At 43.4% G+C, this 18,343-nt stretch overlaps 1 protein-coding gene across 5 annotated transcripts in view; it reads right to left on the bottom strand.

Annotated features, from left to right (window-relative positions):
• HYCC1 (hyccin PI4KA lipid kinase complex subunit 1) overlaps positions 1-5,344 on the bottom strand; it is an 82,132-nt gene extending 76,788 nt beyond the window's left edge. Inside the window, exon 1 of one of the 5 annotated variants that reach the window (XM_072153789.1) lies at positions 5,056-5,344. The gene's annotated coding sequence lies outside the window, so the exon portion shown is untranslated. The remainder of the gene's footprint in view (positions 1-5,055) is intronic. The other 4 variants (XM_072153790.1, XM_072153787.1, XM_072153791.1 and 1 more) reach the window with 4 other exon arrangements.
• Between the last annotated feature and the right edge of the window lie 12,999 nt (positions 5,345-18,343).

The following is an 18,343-nucleotide window of genomic DNA, read 5'->3' as shown; positions in this document are numbered from 1 at the left end:
ATCAAGGATTGTACACCAAGCACACTTTCATGCTGATGTGTGGCCCCCTCTGATAAGATCTGCTCCTCTGTAAGCTTGCCATGCCCTGGTTTAAAAAAAATTAAATTAAAAAAAGCTTTAAAATATGCAAATAAGCCTGATGGACTCCATAGGTGTCAATGGAGTCTGAAACCCCTCAGGTTCATTTGCATAATTTTTAAAGCCTTTTTTCTTAAAGACAAGGGCATGGGTACCTTAAAGAAGAGCAGATCTTGTCAGAGGGGGCACATACGGGCATGTAGGAGGCGCAAAAAAAAAAGTCACAAAAGTGTCTCTAGAAAGTTTCAAATAGTAGAAAAAGCCAAGTAAAACAAAAAATAAATGTGCCCCCATTCATACAACACAGACCAACAACATAAGGCTACCCGTACGGAAACTTTTTCCTTGCAAACCACAGATCTCTGTTTTTGGGATCAGTGTATCTTGAGTCACTGTCCAAGCGTCACCCATATGTCATCCAGAATCAGAGCCCACAGAAATACATTGGGACGTGAGCCAAAAAACTAGAGTAAGCGCACATTAAAAGATATGTTTTCTGGCAATGAGGGCTCACTTTAAAGGGGTATTCCCACGTAGACAAGTTACTTATATGCTCTCAGGATAACAGAATAACACATCCTCTAATTCACTTTCGTTAAAAATACGGATCCAAGTCCAACCTGTCTCAATCAGTCCTGGTGTACACAATTTCAGTTGCCCCTAGACAAAACTATGTAACTTCTGACTTCGGCTACACATACCGTAGCACGACGGACACATGTCGTAGCTGTGGAGAGAGGAGGGCGCTGTGCACCCGTCGCCCTCTATGGAGGACATATATCCGACATATATACGTCAGCTGTACATACATCCCCCATACGGCTGTGTGAATGCAGCATTAGGGTAGGGGACGCCATCTTGGATTTCTGTGTGACAGCTGTGCTGCTGAGTTTCTTTCTCTCTGCCCCCTGCAGTCAGCACAGAGCTCACTCACTGATGCACACTGATACACAGAATTGGAGTTCCTCCTGGCAGCACCGTGAAGAAAACTACAAGCTACAGACAGATAAGTTCTCTATCTGGAGAGGCACAGCATTTCTAGTGTGTTGTTGAATAGCAAAGATGTAGCAGCGCTGACTGTCATTGTGTGCAATAGGTATCATCTCTTTTTGCGTCAGATACTAGTACAATGTTCAGAAAGTAAAGGAAAGTGTATATAAACCTTGTACCCTGACCTGACTCCACGAGTCCCCCTGTTAAAATGTGCCTTACCTCACCTTGGTGTTTTCCTCCCATCTCCTAAATTTTTGCAACCCTCCATATTTCTCCCCTCCCCCCACCCCCTCTTAGCTCCTCTTTCTTTTCATCTCTTCACCTTCTCTTTTACTCTTAATCATGTTCTCATATTGTACCTACTTACTATAGAGTTCAGCATGGAGGCCATATGGTCATTTAATTGGTTACATATGTTCATGTAAATCTAATGTTTTTACTACATGATTGTTCGCATACTCAAATATCTGATTACACAATAACCGAGCCCTCTTTGGGTCTCTCTGCCTCTCATGGATTGTGTCCACAAACATTGAGGTGTTATATATTCACTCTACACTCTATTGTTCCGACCTCTTGAATTTATGTATGTGAACATCGTTATTCCTTCAATAATTTGATAATTTAGCCACATGGACAGCTCGCAGAACTAGATGGATCATAATGTGTCTGCTTAGAGAGTCCCTGCACACACCCTGGAATTTTATACTGACCAGTCTAGGGAGTGATAGGAGCTAAACCAGAAATACAACTGGGTAAAATTGTAAAGTAAAGGGTAAAGTGATCTTTATTGTGTTGACATCACTAGAGGATTAAAATTTGGGAATTTTCTTTCATGGGAAAACCCCTTTAAGGACCATTTATTCCCTTATTCTATTTGCTCTGCACCTGTTAGAGTCTATGAACACTGTTTCATATGTGGCTCCATTCTACAAGCCAAAAGGAGGTACCTTCCAGGATACATGATATAGCAGCGTTTATAATATATGTCCGCGCCTGCTACCTCACGTTATCTGGGCACATATAGTCTATACAGTGAAATGACTGAACGCATGACTAAAGCAGACATGGAACTATTTATTCCTCGCTGGATTGAGACACGTGATTTGCTGGCTTACACTATTTACCATGTGTAACCCGAGCGCTTGCACAATCCCTAGATTTAGATGGTACACAGCTTCCATCGCTTGCACATCTGTGTGGGTGTAACTGGGACGACTCTGCTAAACCAGTTCCATTGCTCATTCAGAATAATCACCTCAAACAGGATCTGGCTCCTGAGGCTGATGGGCTAGAAAGGACAAAAACTAATACAAAGGTCCAGTCAGCTGCTGCACGTCCCATTGTTTCCAAACCCCCAAATGCTGGTGAAATAAACTCCATAACCCCAAGAGGCTCATTCTTCCCTGGAAAACATCCGGATGCAAGCAACCAGTCAATAATGGGGCCATGTGGTGTGACCTCCTCGCCATCCTACGTCTGTGTTAAGAAATTAATTTCAGTCATAAAGCTGGACGCCCGGCCAGAATGGGCCCCCACCTTTTTTCGACCAAGTCTTGGCTTCCATTCAAAGAGTAAAATTGTACTTTGTAATTGCTGCTTGGTACAGCGCGATCCGATATACAGCTATTGAATTCAGGCCTTTTCTTTTAACTCTTTCTTTACATTCAGAATGAGATTTCAGTTCTATAGACTCAGGATACCCTTCACATCAAGAGGAACTCAACTTGAAACAAAACATAACCATATGCAAAATTCAAGTTTTGGATTTCTTAAAAGTAGTTTTAATGGGAAAATGACATTTATAATGCTACAAATTATAAAGCAATGGGGCATACTGTGAAAGTGTTTCCGCCAGGCCTCCGGTTTCTTCCCACACTCCAAAACATACTGGTAGGTTGATAAGATTGTGAGCCCCATTGGGGACAGGGACTGATTTGGCAAACTCTGTGCAGCGCTGCGGAATCTGTGTGCGCTATATAAAGAATTATTATAAGGGATATGTTGGCATGCGAGTTTCCCGCTGTAATAATATTGTAGCCTGAGGCTGCATAAATATGTTGCACTTCAATTATGAAGGAGTTAGTCCAGAATGCAAATGCGTCTAAACCTAGACATTTACGTTCAGGAAAGTAATATGTTTTGTTAACAAGGCAAAATATGTGTTGATGGTTCCCAAAAGAAAGAATTTTGGTGTAAACGCATCTACGTTTGGGAGTAACTCCTCCCCAAAGTGCTGAAATTAGGTTTCCAAGCACAACTTGTGCATGCAACCTTAGCGTTAATAGGAGCTCAACCCACAGTAAGCCTGGATGGCCAATAAACTACAAACAGAACAGGGTGTCTAGTGTAAAACGCCACTATACGGTCTGTAGTTCCACTGCAAATGTTTAATTCGAAGCATAAAACCCAATTACAGGCGGTCCCCTACTTAAGGACACCCGTCTTACAGACGACCCCTTGTTAAAGACGGACCCCTCTTCCCACTGTGACCTCTGGTGAAGCTCTCTGAAAGCTTTACTTTAGTCCCAGATTGCAATAATCAGCTGTAAGGCGTCTGTAATGAAGTTTTATTGATAATCTTTGATCCCATTACAGCAAAAAATTTTGAAACTCCGATTGCACAGAATTGAATCTACAATAATGAAATATACAGTTTCGACTTACATACAAATTCAACTTAAGAACAAACCTATGGACCCTATCTTGTCCGTAACCTGGGGACTGCCTGTTTACCGAGAACACTTCCAATACACTTGTTTAACCTCTTTTACTGTAACAACATCTTCTAAGATTTATGTTACTTTTACTCCATGTGTATTAGTACCAGAGGTGGGCTGGGCTCCAGTGCAAATTCTGCACCTGGTCCACCAACTATAATGCATTGCTTGTAGTACTAGTCTTTTTCGATGGGAAAGATCCACATGATGCCTCCCTTCTGCATTTCCTCTATTCCAGCATTACCACACTATTGCTTTCTTAAAACATTTGTAAGAGAACACCCCAAAGTTTCCGTCACAAACCCCAACAGGGTTGTCCGGCAGTTTACACATTTATAAAATAAGGATCAAGTGATGAGCAGGATTTACACTGCAGTTCCCAAAGATGGACACTATACAACAAGCCTTCTCCTTCCAGCTCAGTCCACTGCATTGCAACCAGCACCCAAGGGAGTCAGCACCCAAACAGCTGATCTGGGTGTTTATATACACATGACCGATCAGTATAACATAATGAACGGTGGAGCCAAATCCCTTCTGAATCTCATTTATTGGGACAAGCTGTGCTTGAAATGTCTCACCTTTCCACCCTAGAAGCTGTGGATATCAAATAATCAGGCATGTTGGATTTTAACATGCCTGATCCTTTATTCTTGGCAGAGATTAGCTAGCACCACAGTCTATTCCTTTCCCTACTATCACAGAACAAGTCAGACTAGCCTGCACTTAGGGGGTGATGAGGAATAGCAGTAGCAGATATAAGATCTATTCACATGTGGAAGATTTATTGCCATCACTTCCTTTCATCTGAATAGGATGCTTTCCCCAGGCAGCACAAGGATCTCTTCAATGATCCTCAAATCAATGGAACAATGTGAATACAGTCCGACAATCCCTTGCCAATGAAGCTGAATTTTGTGTTCCAATAGCATCATACAACAATACTCTTATTACTACAGGACTTGTAACAAATGTCTCATCACTAAAGAATGTATCACCGTGTTATACTTCATTCTAGACATTACAATCAGTAGTGACACAACGTAATAGAAGTCATAGAATACATAGTATCTAACAATAGAGCGATGTGAGGAAGCGCTGAATTCCAGGACATCATTGCTGACCAGCGCAACTTCCTCCACACAAGACGCAAGACAAACCGCACTCTGATCGCAGACACATCCCTGTCTGGCAGCAGACAAAGCCCCGGAGCGGGTGTCATCGCCCGGGTTATAAAGTGCACGGATCAGAACAAAGTACTTACACAGAGCACTTGGCAGAGCGGCTCCCTCTCTGGACAGGGCGCTCCGGGTTTGCACAACAAACTTTGCAGACATCTGCAGGGAAGTGCTCCCTCCCCGGTAAGTGCTCTCCGCCCCAGAGAAGAAGCACGGGAGGCTGTGGAGAGGGGACACGGACCGCACCGGGCGGCTGCTGCTCGTTGTGTGGCTCTGGCTCTGCCTCCGCACCCTGCCTGCTGCCGCCGCTGTCTCCCCTCCTGTCTCCGAGCTGTCACTCAAAGCGCACCACGTGACTCCGGGCACTTACCACACCAAGCGCGTTGAGCAATGAGGTCACGTCACGGAGGACACGCCCCCAAGCGGTGGCGGAGCCCAGCGTGTAATAATGTAGTGTAGTATTATAACGCGTCAGTGCCGCACGCTGTGTGCACAGGAGGAGGTCCGGCTGTATAACCAGAGTTAGGTCCTAGATGCGGGAGACAGTGCTAACGCCTACGGTCACTCGCTCATGTAGAAAGTGTTTGCCATTACGGAAGAGGCTCATACACGTCTAACCTGTTGTTCCTGTGAGACCTCCATACTGTGGCCACTTATTGCCCTGCGATATCGGAAGTAATGTGAGGAATGGAGTCGCTTTGGGACCAAATGTTTTTCAGGCCAATGAGGCTATTAAGGCCTCATTCACACAGCCGTATCCATTGAGCATTCGCAAAATAACACTTCAGTCCATTCTGTGGCAGTAATGAATCCTCATCCAGTTTTTCACGTCTGTATAGCTTCCATTTTTTCAGACGTGAAAATGGACAAATAGACTGCAACACCCCTGCCAATGCATAGGGTGGGTAGTTGTTGCGAATAGCATCTATATGGTGATCCTGCGCAAATCATCCAGAAGCTACTGCCCTGGTAAACTTTGTAATTTTAGCTGGACCACTGCCTGAGAGGGCAAAAGTTGACATCAGTTGTCTGTGCAACACCCTTGCCAAAGCATTGGCAAGGTAGTAGCTGCGAATAGCGCCCTCTCCATGTCAGGAGCTGTTAGGGAGACTGATCACCTCTCTAGGAGGTCTCTATGTACTGGAGAACTTAGTAATTGCAGCTGTAGCCACTCCTAGGTAAGGCAAGAGTTAACAATGCCAAATGTTATTGTCCAATGATATTTCTTGTGATATTGTAAAGCAAGCTGGAAGCTGATTGGAGAGTGCTACCACCCGACCAAGGCAGTATATAAACCCCTGGTGGGTGGGAGTACATGGTCTTGGATTCTAGTCAGTAGACAGGTCCAGTGTGCAGCTCCTGCTGAGCAGCCATCCAGACCCAGGAAGAAGAGGTACCTTAGAGCAAGTCAGGAGACTTAAGCCCCGGAGCGGAGGTCCATCACCCAGACTCAGCTTCATCTCTACCAGCCCAGCCTGAAGTTCCTGCGGACTATCTCCCACCAGCTTGCTGAATCTGCTGCTACTTTTAGGCCGTTTCCTGCTGATCAATAAAGAACTGTAAGTTGATTTGCACAACGTTGCCTCTGTCTAATCACTGGATCAGGGTTCTTACCATCACAAGCTTCCCATCCATCACCTAGGGATCCATCCTACAGACACCTCAGGGTGTGCCCCAAAGAGAAACCAGTACATCAGCCTCTCCCTCCATACTTCTTGTACACACGTCCTGCTGGAGACCTGCCAAGCTATAGGACAGCCCTCTGGTCCCCATACCAAGCACCGTGACATCAGCGTGCCCAAGGCTGCACTAGCCAGCCACTCCGGTATTCTGGGCCTCAGATGTTTCCAGGCCACAAGAAAAGGCTGCATCTGTACCAAATGAAATGATGGTTCTCATTGTAAAGCAAACTGGAAGCTGGTTGGAGAGTGCTGCAACCTCACTAGGGAAGTATAAAAAACCCTTCTTGATGGAAGCACATAGTCAGTCTTGGATCTAGTCATGGGAATTATGGCTCTTCTTAATGAGCTGGCTCTGCTCACTAAGAAAAAATGGCTCTTCTGGCTCCTGAACGGCTCCCTATTACATGTATTATAGGGAGCCTTAGGACAGTTAGTCGCCCCATTCCACACCACTTTTGACCCGATTGTATCAGGTTAAAGGGGGCATGGTGAGCCGATTAGGGGGCGGGGTTAAGTGAGCCATGGGCTCACTGCAGGGAGCTGGCTCCTGTCATTCACTTAAAAGAACCATCACTTAGAGCCGGCTTGTTCGCAAACAACACATCACTACTTGGATCTTATTCAGCAGAGTGAGAAGCATGTCCAGTGTGCAGATCCTGCAGAGCTGCCATCCAGACACACTACCAGGAAGCAGAGGTGTCTCAGGCCATTGCCTGACACCTGTAGCCAGTCAGAAGACTAAGCCCTAGAGCAGAGGTCCACTGTGTGGACTCAGCTCCATCTACCAGACCAGCCTGAAGTTACTATCAGGCTGTGAGCAACCCTACCAGTCTTCCAGTTTTCCAGCCTGCTGCTGCTGATGTTAGGCTTTTGCTTGCTGTTCGAGTCTGAATAAAGAACCGTGAGTTGATTTGCACAACGTGTCTCCGTGTGATCTCTGGATCAGGCTGCTTCACCATCTTGAGCTCCCCATCCTTCTTCACCTAGGGACTCCCTTATATACCACAGGGGTTGCCCCAGGGAGAAACCTCCTTCATCAGCCTCTCCCTCCATTATTCTTGCACACACCACCTGCTGGAGACCTGCCAGACTCTAGGCCCGTCCTCTGGTCCCAATACCAAGCACCATGACCATAGCGTGCCCAAGGCCACATAAGCCAGCCACTCTGCTATTCTGGGCCCAGGCTGCCTTCATCCAATGAAGAAAGGCTAGGCCTCAGTAGATGTCGCAGACAATAAAGGGAAATCACAGATAGCATACTGAAGAGAGGTCTCCTGTATAAGTGCCTGCTTTTGGGGGGGAGAGGGGTCTCCTGTGTTGTTGGTCTGCTCTGTGGGGTCTCCAATATTATAGGTTTGCTCTGCAGGGCCTCCTGTATTATAGGTCTGCTCTGAGGGGTCTCCAATATTATAGGTTTGCTCTGCAGGGCCTCCTGTATTATAGGTCTGCTCTGAGGGGTCTCCAGTATTATAGGTCTGCTCTGAGAGGTATCCAATACTCCAATATAATGGGGGTCATTTGCGCCGATTGTACCTGAATTGCCCCGGGATTTTGGCGCACGCGATCGGATTGTGGCGCATCGGCGCTGGCATGCACGCGACGGAAATCGGGGGGCGTGGCCGAACGAAAACCTGACGTATTCGGAAAAACCGCCGCATTTAATAACCGAAAATGTGTCTTACCTTCACCTGGTCCAGCTCGGTGTATTCCGGCGCGTTCAGATGATTTTCAGCGCAGCGCCACCTGGTGGACGGCGGAGGAACTACCTTCATAAATCCCGTCCGGACCCGAATCCTGTTCAGAGAACGCGCCGCTGGATCGCGAATGGGCCGGGTAAGCAAATCTGCCCCAATTAGTCTGCTCTGCAGGGCCTCCTGTATTATAGGTTTGCTCTGAGAGGTATCCAATACTCCAATATAATTAGTCTGCTCTGAAGGGTCTCCAGTATTATGTGTCTCCTCTGATGGTTTTTGTCTTATACACCAAAAATACAAATCATCCTGACACAATCCTCTGTTTAGTCCCAGGGGTTAGACTTTGGTTTGGATGCAAATCAACACATAACTTGCTGCTCACTCCTCAGCTCTTAGCTTCACCAGTATTACTGTTGCTTATACTTTAGTTGCAGAGATTACCAGGGATTATTATCTCTCTATCATAAAATAATATTTTCATTATTCCTTGACTGTGACATCACAATGCTGTCACTACTCAGTGAACATTATCAACGTATTGTTGCATATCTTTGTAGTTATCGAATGTATACTGTCACATTCCTGTGCATATCACAGCACACGACTTAAATAGTGCAGAATCCTCCATGTTATAATCTGAAGTCTAATCTGGCAGAAATTCAGCTGTGAAAAAAACTGCTGTGATGGGCTGCTGCTGGGACCTCCCCCACTCATGGGAACAGGACGACTAGCGATCCGGAGAACAGGAGTCCAGTTCTCACTAATGGGTGGAGCAACTGGACATACATGCGTACTACTGCACTGCTCAATAGTTTGAGAGTGGGAAATTGCAGAGGACAGCACTGGGGTATCTCCGGCGCTAACATACACAGTAAATGGAAGTGCAGGAGATACTGACACTGCTGCTATTAGTTACAAGAAACCCTTTCTCTGGATATCTGGGGGTCCGTTCTTGTGATCACTGGAGTCGGACCCTCACCTATAAGCTTTTAATCCTCTGTGGATAGAGGATGATATACAAACTTGGCCCAACCCCTTTAACAGAGATTGGGGCTTATTCACTAAGGGTCTGTGGATCGCATTTTTGTCAGACTTCCCAACCTTTTTTCTGGATTTGCGCCGCTAGAACAGGTATTTAGCAGGCGATTGTGTGACACGCGATCGGATTTTGGCGTAGCTGCGTCGACTTTCATGCAACAGAAATCAGGGGGGGGGGGTCCATTGAACTAACAGACTGATTTGGACTGAGCGCGGGATTTAACCCCTTATCACCGACACTAGTTTTCAGCTCAATGACCAGACTCGATTTTTCAAATCTGACATGTCTCACGATAATTGGTTATAACTTCGGAACGCTTTAACATATCCTGGTGATTTTGAGAATGTTTTCTCGTGACACATTATACTTCATGTTAGTTATAAAATTTAAGTGATAAGTTTTGCGTTTCGTTCTGAAAAAAAGTGAAAATTTGGCAAAAGTTTGTAAAAATTCTTCATTTTCCAAGTTTGAAATGTTCTGGTTTCCAGACAGGAAGTAAAACTACCCAAAAAGTTTGATAATTAACATTTACAGAATATCTGCTTTATGTTGGGATGATATTTTATGCTTCCGGTCATTTTTCTAGGATGTTATGAGGTGCAGAACTTTAGGTGCGATTTTTCTTATTTTCATGAAAATTGCCATAACTCACATTTTGAGGGACAACTCAGCTTTCAAGTGACTTTGAGAGGCCTAAATAATAGTAAAACCTCATAAATTACCCCACTATAGAAAGTTCACCCCTCAACATATGTAAAACAACTTCTATTAAGTCCATTAACCCTTTAAGTGTTTCACATGGGTTAAAAAATATGGACCTGCGATTTAGAAACTATGGAATTTTTTGGAAATACATTCATTTAGGCCAAAACTGACATTTTCAGAATAAATTAAATGATGAAACGCACTGCAACGCTTGATGCCCAATTCCTCCCGAGTGTACTGATACCCCATATGTGGTGGTAAACTGCTGTACGGGCGCACGGCCGAGCATAGAATGAATGGAGGCGCCGTCCACAGCAGATTTGTATTGTCACATTGTACGACCTATAAATTTTTATTTTTTTTGGTAATGCGATCATATGAGGGCTTATTTTTTATGGGATGAGATACAATGTATAAATAATTTATTTTGGGAGTCTAAAGCTTATTCATGAGATTTTATTAACTATTTCAAGGGGGACACAAACAAAATCATCAATTTTTATTTTGGATTGTGAGCATTCCCCCCCCCCCCCCCCCACTCACCGTAACGTAAAAATAATATTTTATCTTTATTCTCTGGTTCACTACGATTGCGGTGATACCTCATTTATATAGTTTTTCTTATTTTGCTCAATTTTCCTGAGCAAAACCAATATTGGAGAAAATCGCATTGTTTTTACTATTGACAACTTTTCAGGGCCATAACTTCTGTATTTTTCTGTTGTCAGATCTGGTTGAGGGCTTATTTTTTGCGAAAACAGTTGTTCTTTTCAGTTGTATCATATTAGGTACCGTAACTTTTTTTGATCACTTTTTAGAACATTTTTTGTGATGGTGTTTGATGAAAAATTGTATATTATGGGAAGTTTTTCGAGTTTTTTTTTTACGTAGTTCACCGAGCGGGTTCAATATTGATTTAGATTTATTGTACAGATTAATACGGACGCGGTGATACCTCATTTATATAGTTTTTCTTATTTTGCTCAATTTTCCTGAGCAAAACCAATATTGGAGAAAATCGCATTGTTTTTACTATTGACAACTTTTCAGGGCCATAATTTCTGTATTTTTCTGTTGTCAGATCTGGTTGAGGGCTTATTTTTTGCGAAAACAGTTGTTCTTTTCAGTCGTATCATATTAGGTACCGTAACTTTTTTTGATCACTTTTTAGAACATTTTTTGTGATGGTGTTTGATGAAAAATTGTATATTATGGGAAGTTTTTTGAGTTTTTTTTTACGTAGTTCACCGAGCGGGTTCAATATTGATTTAGATTTATTGTACAGATTAATACGGACGTGGTGATACCAAATATGTACGTGTTTTGTGTTTTATATACTTTATTTGCATTTTATGTGTTACTGGGGAGATTATGGGACTTTTATTTTATTTATTTATTTAATTATATTATAAAAAGATTTAATTATTTTTTTTTTTACTTTTTTACATTTTCTACTTCTTGGCTTGAATAAGCGATCATCCGATCGCTTATTCAAGCCTTTACACTGCAATACACTTGTATTGCAGTGTATAGTGAAAGTAACTGAGCATGCTGCGCATGCTCAGTTACTTACAGCCGGGTCCTGCCAGGAAGGCAGGACCCGGTGAGAAGAGGAGCCGACAGCCCCGGGTCACTCGTCGGAACCCGGGGCAGCGGCAGGAGGGATCGGATCCCCCGGTAAGCACACCGGGGGGGTCCGATCCACGGGGGACACACTTGCACGCCGCGGTCATGCTTGACCGCGGCGTGCAAGGGGTTAAACACCCGGGATCGGAGTTTTTCCGATCCCGGGTGTTAGTGCCGGGTCTGGGCTGTGATATCACAGCCCGACACCGGCACCAGCGAGACCCGGTGTCCCGAAAACTTCTTCTGATGCGCCGCCGTAGAAAGGCGTCGCATCAGAAGAAGTACCCTTAATGACCGCCGTAGAATCCCGATAGGGCGGTCATTAAGGGGTTAACATTCAAATTGTGTCACATCCAATGCACTTACATGCACCGGGAAGAAGAAGGTGAACTCTGTCGGACCTGAGCAGTGAAGCATCACATCCAGTGAATCGCGGCACAGTGCATTCCGGACGGACAAAGCAGAAATTCGATATGCTGAGGATTGTCAAATCTGATTTTAATTCCTGTCCTGTTTAATTTCTTGGATGAATTTCTATCTCTGTGACCTAGGCAGTCTTCAGTGAGCATAACATAAGCATCAACCTGTGCCTGACATCTTGTGCTTTCCATAGGCAACTCTTGACCAGTATACTCCAGAAATAGCAGCATGGTGATCTTATCACAGTGAACTCCAAATCCCTATGATCAGGTTAAAGTGTAAAAACCTAAAGGGTCACTTAAACAGCAACCCTGGGAATATCTCTCGAAAAAATTAGGGGGCACAGTGGGTCCACAATCCCCCTTCTTCAGCTAGCTGTTGGCTTACTTTTTATGAAAAAGGACTCTTACAAATAGGCAAATGAGCCTCAGGGGCCCTTTGGGTTCTGTCCCCTGTCACCAGCTCTCTGGGAAGGGAGGAGGCACGCATAAGCACCAAAGGAGATGCTCATTTGCATTTCTTAAAAAGTCTTTTTACAAAAAATTGCAATCAGTTAAATGAAGAACAGTCACAGCCTCAGAGGGCACACACCAGGGTGTAAGTATGCTTGGATTAAAACTACTAAATCCATGTGGTTGATTTCCTTTAACTAATTTTGGTCATCAAGCCTGGTCATGCCCAGCAACATGCTGCCTATTTAAGTTTATAGAGAATAAAAAGGCCAAATTGTAAAATGTGTACATCTCAGGCATAAGACAACTGGCTGGACACCATTGCTATACACACACCCAGCTGTAGCTGTAGATGGAAGCACTGACACCTATTGAATTAGGAAGCTATATTTTATCTGACTTGCTCCTTTCATTACAGTTTTATACAAATTATTATCTTGTTATGCGTCATCCTCTTTCCATAGAGTACATTTGCTGCCTCTTCCTAGTCTAAACATTGATGTACAGGCAGCCCCCGAGTTGCGTACAAGATCGGTTCTGTAGGTTTGTTCTTAAGTTGAATTTGTATGTAAATGGGAACTGTATATTTTATAATTGCAACCTCAGTCAAAATTATTTTTGTCTCTGTGATAACTGTTATAGCTGATTATTGTAACCTAAGGCTAAAGTATACAATTACCAACATCCAGAGGTCCGTATGTAACTAGGGGTTGTCTGTAAGTTGCGTGTTCTTAAGTCGAGGACAGTCTGTATTCTTTCCCATGTATACTTTGACTGATTTGCAGCACACCCGTCTTTCTCCTGTAGATTCTGCTCTGGTTCACTGCTTGTTAACCTGCTGTGATTGACAGAATCTCTCTCCAATACCATTGCCATCCTGTCTGATGTCGGAGTACAGTTCAAATCGCCTCCTAGACTTTGTTATTCTGTCATATGTATTTTACCCTTCTGTTTATATTCTACACTATCTCTTTGTCTAGCAATTTTGTACCTCATTTTCCTGACCCATATTTAGCGAATATACCTTTGTTTGTATTGTCTTGTCTTTAATTCCACTTTTGTACTTTGGCGCAGGGAACATCAACTATTTGTCTACCTACCGCCTAGGGCAGGCCTGCCAAGTAGGAAGGGACAGCTGGAAAGGGTGTTTAGTTTCAGGGCCTACTGTCTTTGTCTGTGCCTCTAATCCGATCCCTAACCCTGCATAGCAGCTACCTAAGAAATACTACAGCCTTTCCTTCTATCTCCAATTGCGCCTTTTACATCTAAGTCAGTAAATGCAATGGAAGGGAATGGTAACTGACACATTTTTATCTCCTATTGTCCGTTTGATTTCAGTATTCAGTATTAGAATCTTTATTTTCATATCTGTCTTGCGATTTCATATGAAGAATGAATTATAGAAAGGACATTTCATATCCCACCTGAAGATGCTTGTAGTTTAGTGGAGTAAAAGCTTGTGTCTAGAGATGAGTGGACCAGATGTTCCAGTTCAGATTCGGCCGCACAACCTGGATGTATTGCCGGATAGATGGCCCAGTAGCCAATCCGGCAATTTGGCCATAACAACTACTTTGTTGCTACTGTACAATACAGTGGATTATCCACCGTCAGCTGAACTGCTCTGTCTAGATCCTCTATGGACATACACTGATTCTTTCGTTTCTAATGCAAAATGTGTTATCACTGTAAGGGACTTTGCTATGATTATTAAATTTGCATGTATGAAACTACTAGTAATGTAATAATGCTGATTCAACACAATTGGGAGAAGATATTTGTTGTTGCATGTATACTCTGTTATTCCCCTGAAATAAGCTTTGTATATAATAGATATCATTTACTTTGTAGCTATTTCTTATGGCACATTTCCTTTTTTCAGGGACCCCAAACCGCTGAATCATAGATGATTCACTCATATCTGGTCATTGGATCTGCATTCTTCAAGTTGACACCAAGGATTTTATTTAAAGGAAACCTGTCATCTTTCTGTTCACATGACAACCAAACATATAATCTTGTAGGTAAAGTGCATCAAAGCAATGCCTTTTTTTAAAAAGAGAAAATCTTTACCTGAATTTTTATCTCTATGCAAGCTATCATGGCTTGGGCATGGCTGTGAGGCCCTGAGCACTTTCTTTTGCCCAATTTTATCTCCCAGAACATTCCGCATTATTGAAGTACTGTATAGATGATAGGTAGTGTAAGATTGGCCATTTAGTTGAATTTTTCCCAAAGTCATGTGTTCTTCCTCTATAGAACTGCAAGAGAGAGAGAGTCGTGTGCTCAGTGCCCATGGACCCAATGGTCATGTATGATGTGCCAGTGCGTATGATCAACCACCTCTTCCTTCAAATAAGAACCATGTTCCCGTGTTCTGATGATTTGAGGATATCCACTACCAATAAAGCACTTATGACCTATCCCTTATAGATCCAGTTAAGACAGTCAGACAGATGCTTGGTAAAATGCAGTAATGCAAGAGGTAAATGCAATAGTCGTGTGCCCCGTGTGCCCCCCTTGTCCCTGAATCGTGTCTGCAGCCTTACTTACCTTCCCTGGTTCCAGCGGTGGTCCCTGTGCTCCGACACATCCTCGCCTCCTACTGCATGTGCGTCAGCTCTGTAAGATTTAAAGGAACAGCACGCAGATAATTGGAGATGCCCGGCCGCCTGCCCTGATAAATTGACGACCTCTTCCTGTGTCCCCTGTCGCATCTTTGAGCCTCATGCCTTAGAAAAAGCTTGTTCCCTATGTCCTGTGAGTTGATTGTGATTTCCCGTTGTGGCCTCAATTCCATTCATTACTTCACTCCCGTGCCGCCTGTCCTGACCTTCTGCTATGCCCCGAACTCTGATCCCGTGCTGCCTGTCCTGACCTGCTGCCCATCCAGGACTCCAAAGTCATGCCTGTGGAATGACCTGGTGGTACCACACTGCAGCAAGTCCAACCCGCTTTGCGCCAGGCTCTGGTTAAAACCGGGCACCACTTAGACTCCGCTCTCAGGTGTCGTCTTACGTCGTCGTCTGCGGTGGTTCAGTGGGTCCACCTCCTGACGAAGCATTTGTGTGAAACGCGCGTTGGGGTGCATCTTCTGGCCTTCCCTCTGATTGCCCTTTGTCTGCCTCTCACCATGCCTGTGGGTAAGTGTGACATAGATTTCTGGAACCTTTAATACCGGAAGGTACCTCCGGTCCATCAAATTATCGTTTTTTACTGCACTATTGTCACTTTACCCCTATTTTTGTCCTATTGATGGACACATTGGGGCAGATTTACTTACCCGGCCCATTCGCGATCCAGCGGCGCGTTCTCTGCACAGGATTCGGGTCCGGCCGGGATTTATGAAGGCAGTTCCTCCGCCGTCCACCAGGTGGCGCTGCTGCGCTGTAAATCATCTCAACGCGCCGGAATGCACCACCTCGGACCAGGTGAAGGTAAGCGATTCCCAAGCGACACTTTTTCGGTTTTTAAATGCGGCGGTTTTTCCGAATACGTCGGGTTTTCATTCGGCCACGCCCCCCGATTTCCGTCGCCAAAATCCCGGGGCAATTCAGGTACAATCGCCGCAAATTGGAAATATTCGGGTAACGCGTAGGGAAAACGCGAATCGGGCCCTTAGTAAATGACCCCCATTACCTTTGATAATTAAATTTGGCATACTTTGACTTTGTGGCACACGGAAGTGTCCCATGGTCCCATGTTTCATCCGGGACAATTTGTTTCCCCCATATATTGAACTTACCTATTTTCTGGGAGTTATATGTGCATTAATTTGTATAGAATGTCACTAAAGGATATTTATTTTTTCTAAACATTTTGCAGCTCTTTTCTTCAGTACAGTGGGTCCACTGCCCCGGAATCCTTTTCATACTTTGTTGCACGGAGCTGTGTGAGGGGTCATTTTTTTGCTACATGAGCTGACATTTTCATTGCTACCATTTTGAGGACTATACGACCTTTTGATGACTTTTTATTACATTTTTATGTGATGTAAAATGGTGTAAAAGTGGCGTTTCTGACTTCTGGCTATTTTCCGTTAAGGGGTTCGCCGCCGGTATTAACCATTTTTATGTTTTGATCTGGCATTTTGGGATGCAGCAATACCTAACGCGTTTGTTATTTTTACTGTTTATTTAGTTGTATATCAGTTCTAAGGAAATGGGGTGATTAGAATTTTTCGGTTTTGCAGTATGTGGCATTTTTACGGATTCAATACAGAGCCACTGGCGCATTGTAATGAATCTCCAGAAGCCATATAGCAAACCCGAGGCTGTCATGTCGATTAATCGCAGCTCCCCAATGATGTCACGGGGAAAAGCGATCTCAACAAAGATGGCGGTTTCCTCTTCATAACCCTTCGTAGCTCTGTACAGCGCAGAGCGTGAAGAAGATATAAGTATATAAAAGTGTGTAATTGTATAAATATGTTTGTAAAAATATGCATGTATTTTTTCCGGGGGAAGGGGGGCCCTATACAGAAGTTTGTCATGGGGCCCAGCCTCTCAAAGTTACGCCACTGGTTTTCAACCCTCGTTCCTGGTAGTAGATTTCCTTTAATTAGTTTCCAATATATCAAGGATCTGGCTGTTTTATTATGTCCATTGATTTACTTCTGAGAAAGAAGAACAAAGAAAATTCTGTAACCAATGTAGACGTGAAAAGAGGCTAAAAATACAGAACAAGATTGTATTTCAGATAAGCCATTGGCCAGGTTTTACAAACGTCCTATTTATGGTAAAAATACTTTCAACCCTAAAGCTGTGAATGTTATTGAATATATCCTTGATGCTTTGTTTATATGTACAAACGATCAATGAACATTGTGCACAAATTTGTGTAAAAATGTTCGAACGCATTTATGGTTTATTGATAGACACGTTTATGAGTCACCAGCTCTCGCCCATAGGTTTACAGCCCAAAACATGAGATAAAAACAAGACTGAGAAGTGATTTATTAATGACAAAGCAAACACTAATAATACTTGGAATGGTGGCCGTTCTCAAGGTTCAAGGCCAGCTCTGAGAGATTTATATTGCAATCATACTTCTATTCAACCCCATGGAGGGAGTATAAGGTCCACTATCAAGGACGCTTGTAAAAGCAAGCACAATATGCCAGCAAGGGTGAAATATACATTGTAATATGACAGCAAGTCAACAAAGTTAAAGTTTGTGATTAGTGGCCATGCTTTTTTACAAAGTATTCTAAACCACAATTCCACTTTGGTTCCAAAGTCAATTTATTCTACAATGTTATGATTTCAAATGAGCAATTTAGAAATGAAGTTATGCAGACCACAGTTATAATGATATGTATTCCAATTCATACCTGTTTTATTGGTCTGATTTTATTAGTTCAATATTTACTTTGGCAAGTCTTACTGGAACAGAGCTTTGAACACGTAACATTAGAACTTTGAAATAACTCTTAAGATTTATCAAGTGGCTATTTGCTAGCTCCATGTTTTGTTCAGATTATATTAAAAAATTTTTTTTTTTTTTGTGGGAGAAGATTAAATGTATTGATTTGAACCTGTGCTAATTGTGGGCTTAGGTGTCCACTGGGAAATCCTACTTTGTTATTAATAACTATATTACTCTTCACATATTCAGGATCGCCATCAGGAATGAGGAATTAGTGGGACTCCAGTCACTGTTGTCATAAATCTCCTAACCTAAAATATTGTAACAACACAACTGATGGCTTGGTTGAGTGTTGTATCTATGTAGTAAGATTGGTGTAGTACCCCGTG

The sequence above is a fragment of the Engystomops pustulosus genome, chromosome 5, assembly GCF_040894005.1.
Source record: "Engystomops pustulosus chromosome 5, aEngPut4.maternal, whole genome shotgun sequence".
NCBI lineage: Eukaryota > Metazoa > Chordata > Amphibia > Anura > Leptodactylidae > Engystomops > Engystomops pustulosus.
The sequence above is the reverse complement of the archived record's forward strand: the minus strand, read 5'-3'. Positions and strand labels throughout refer to the sequence as shown.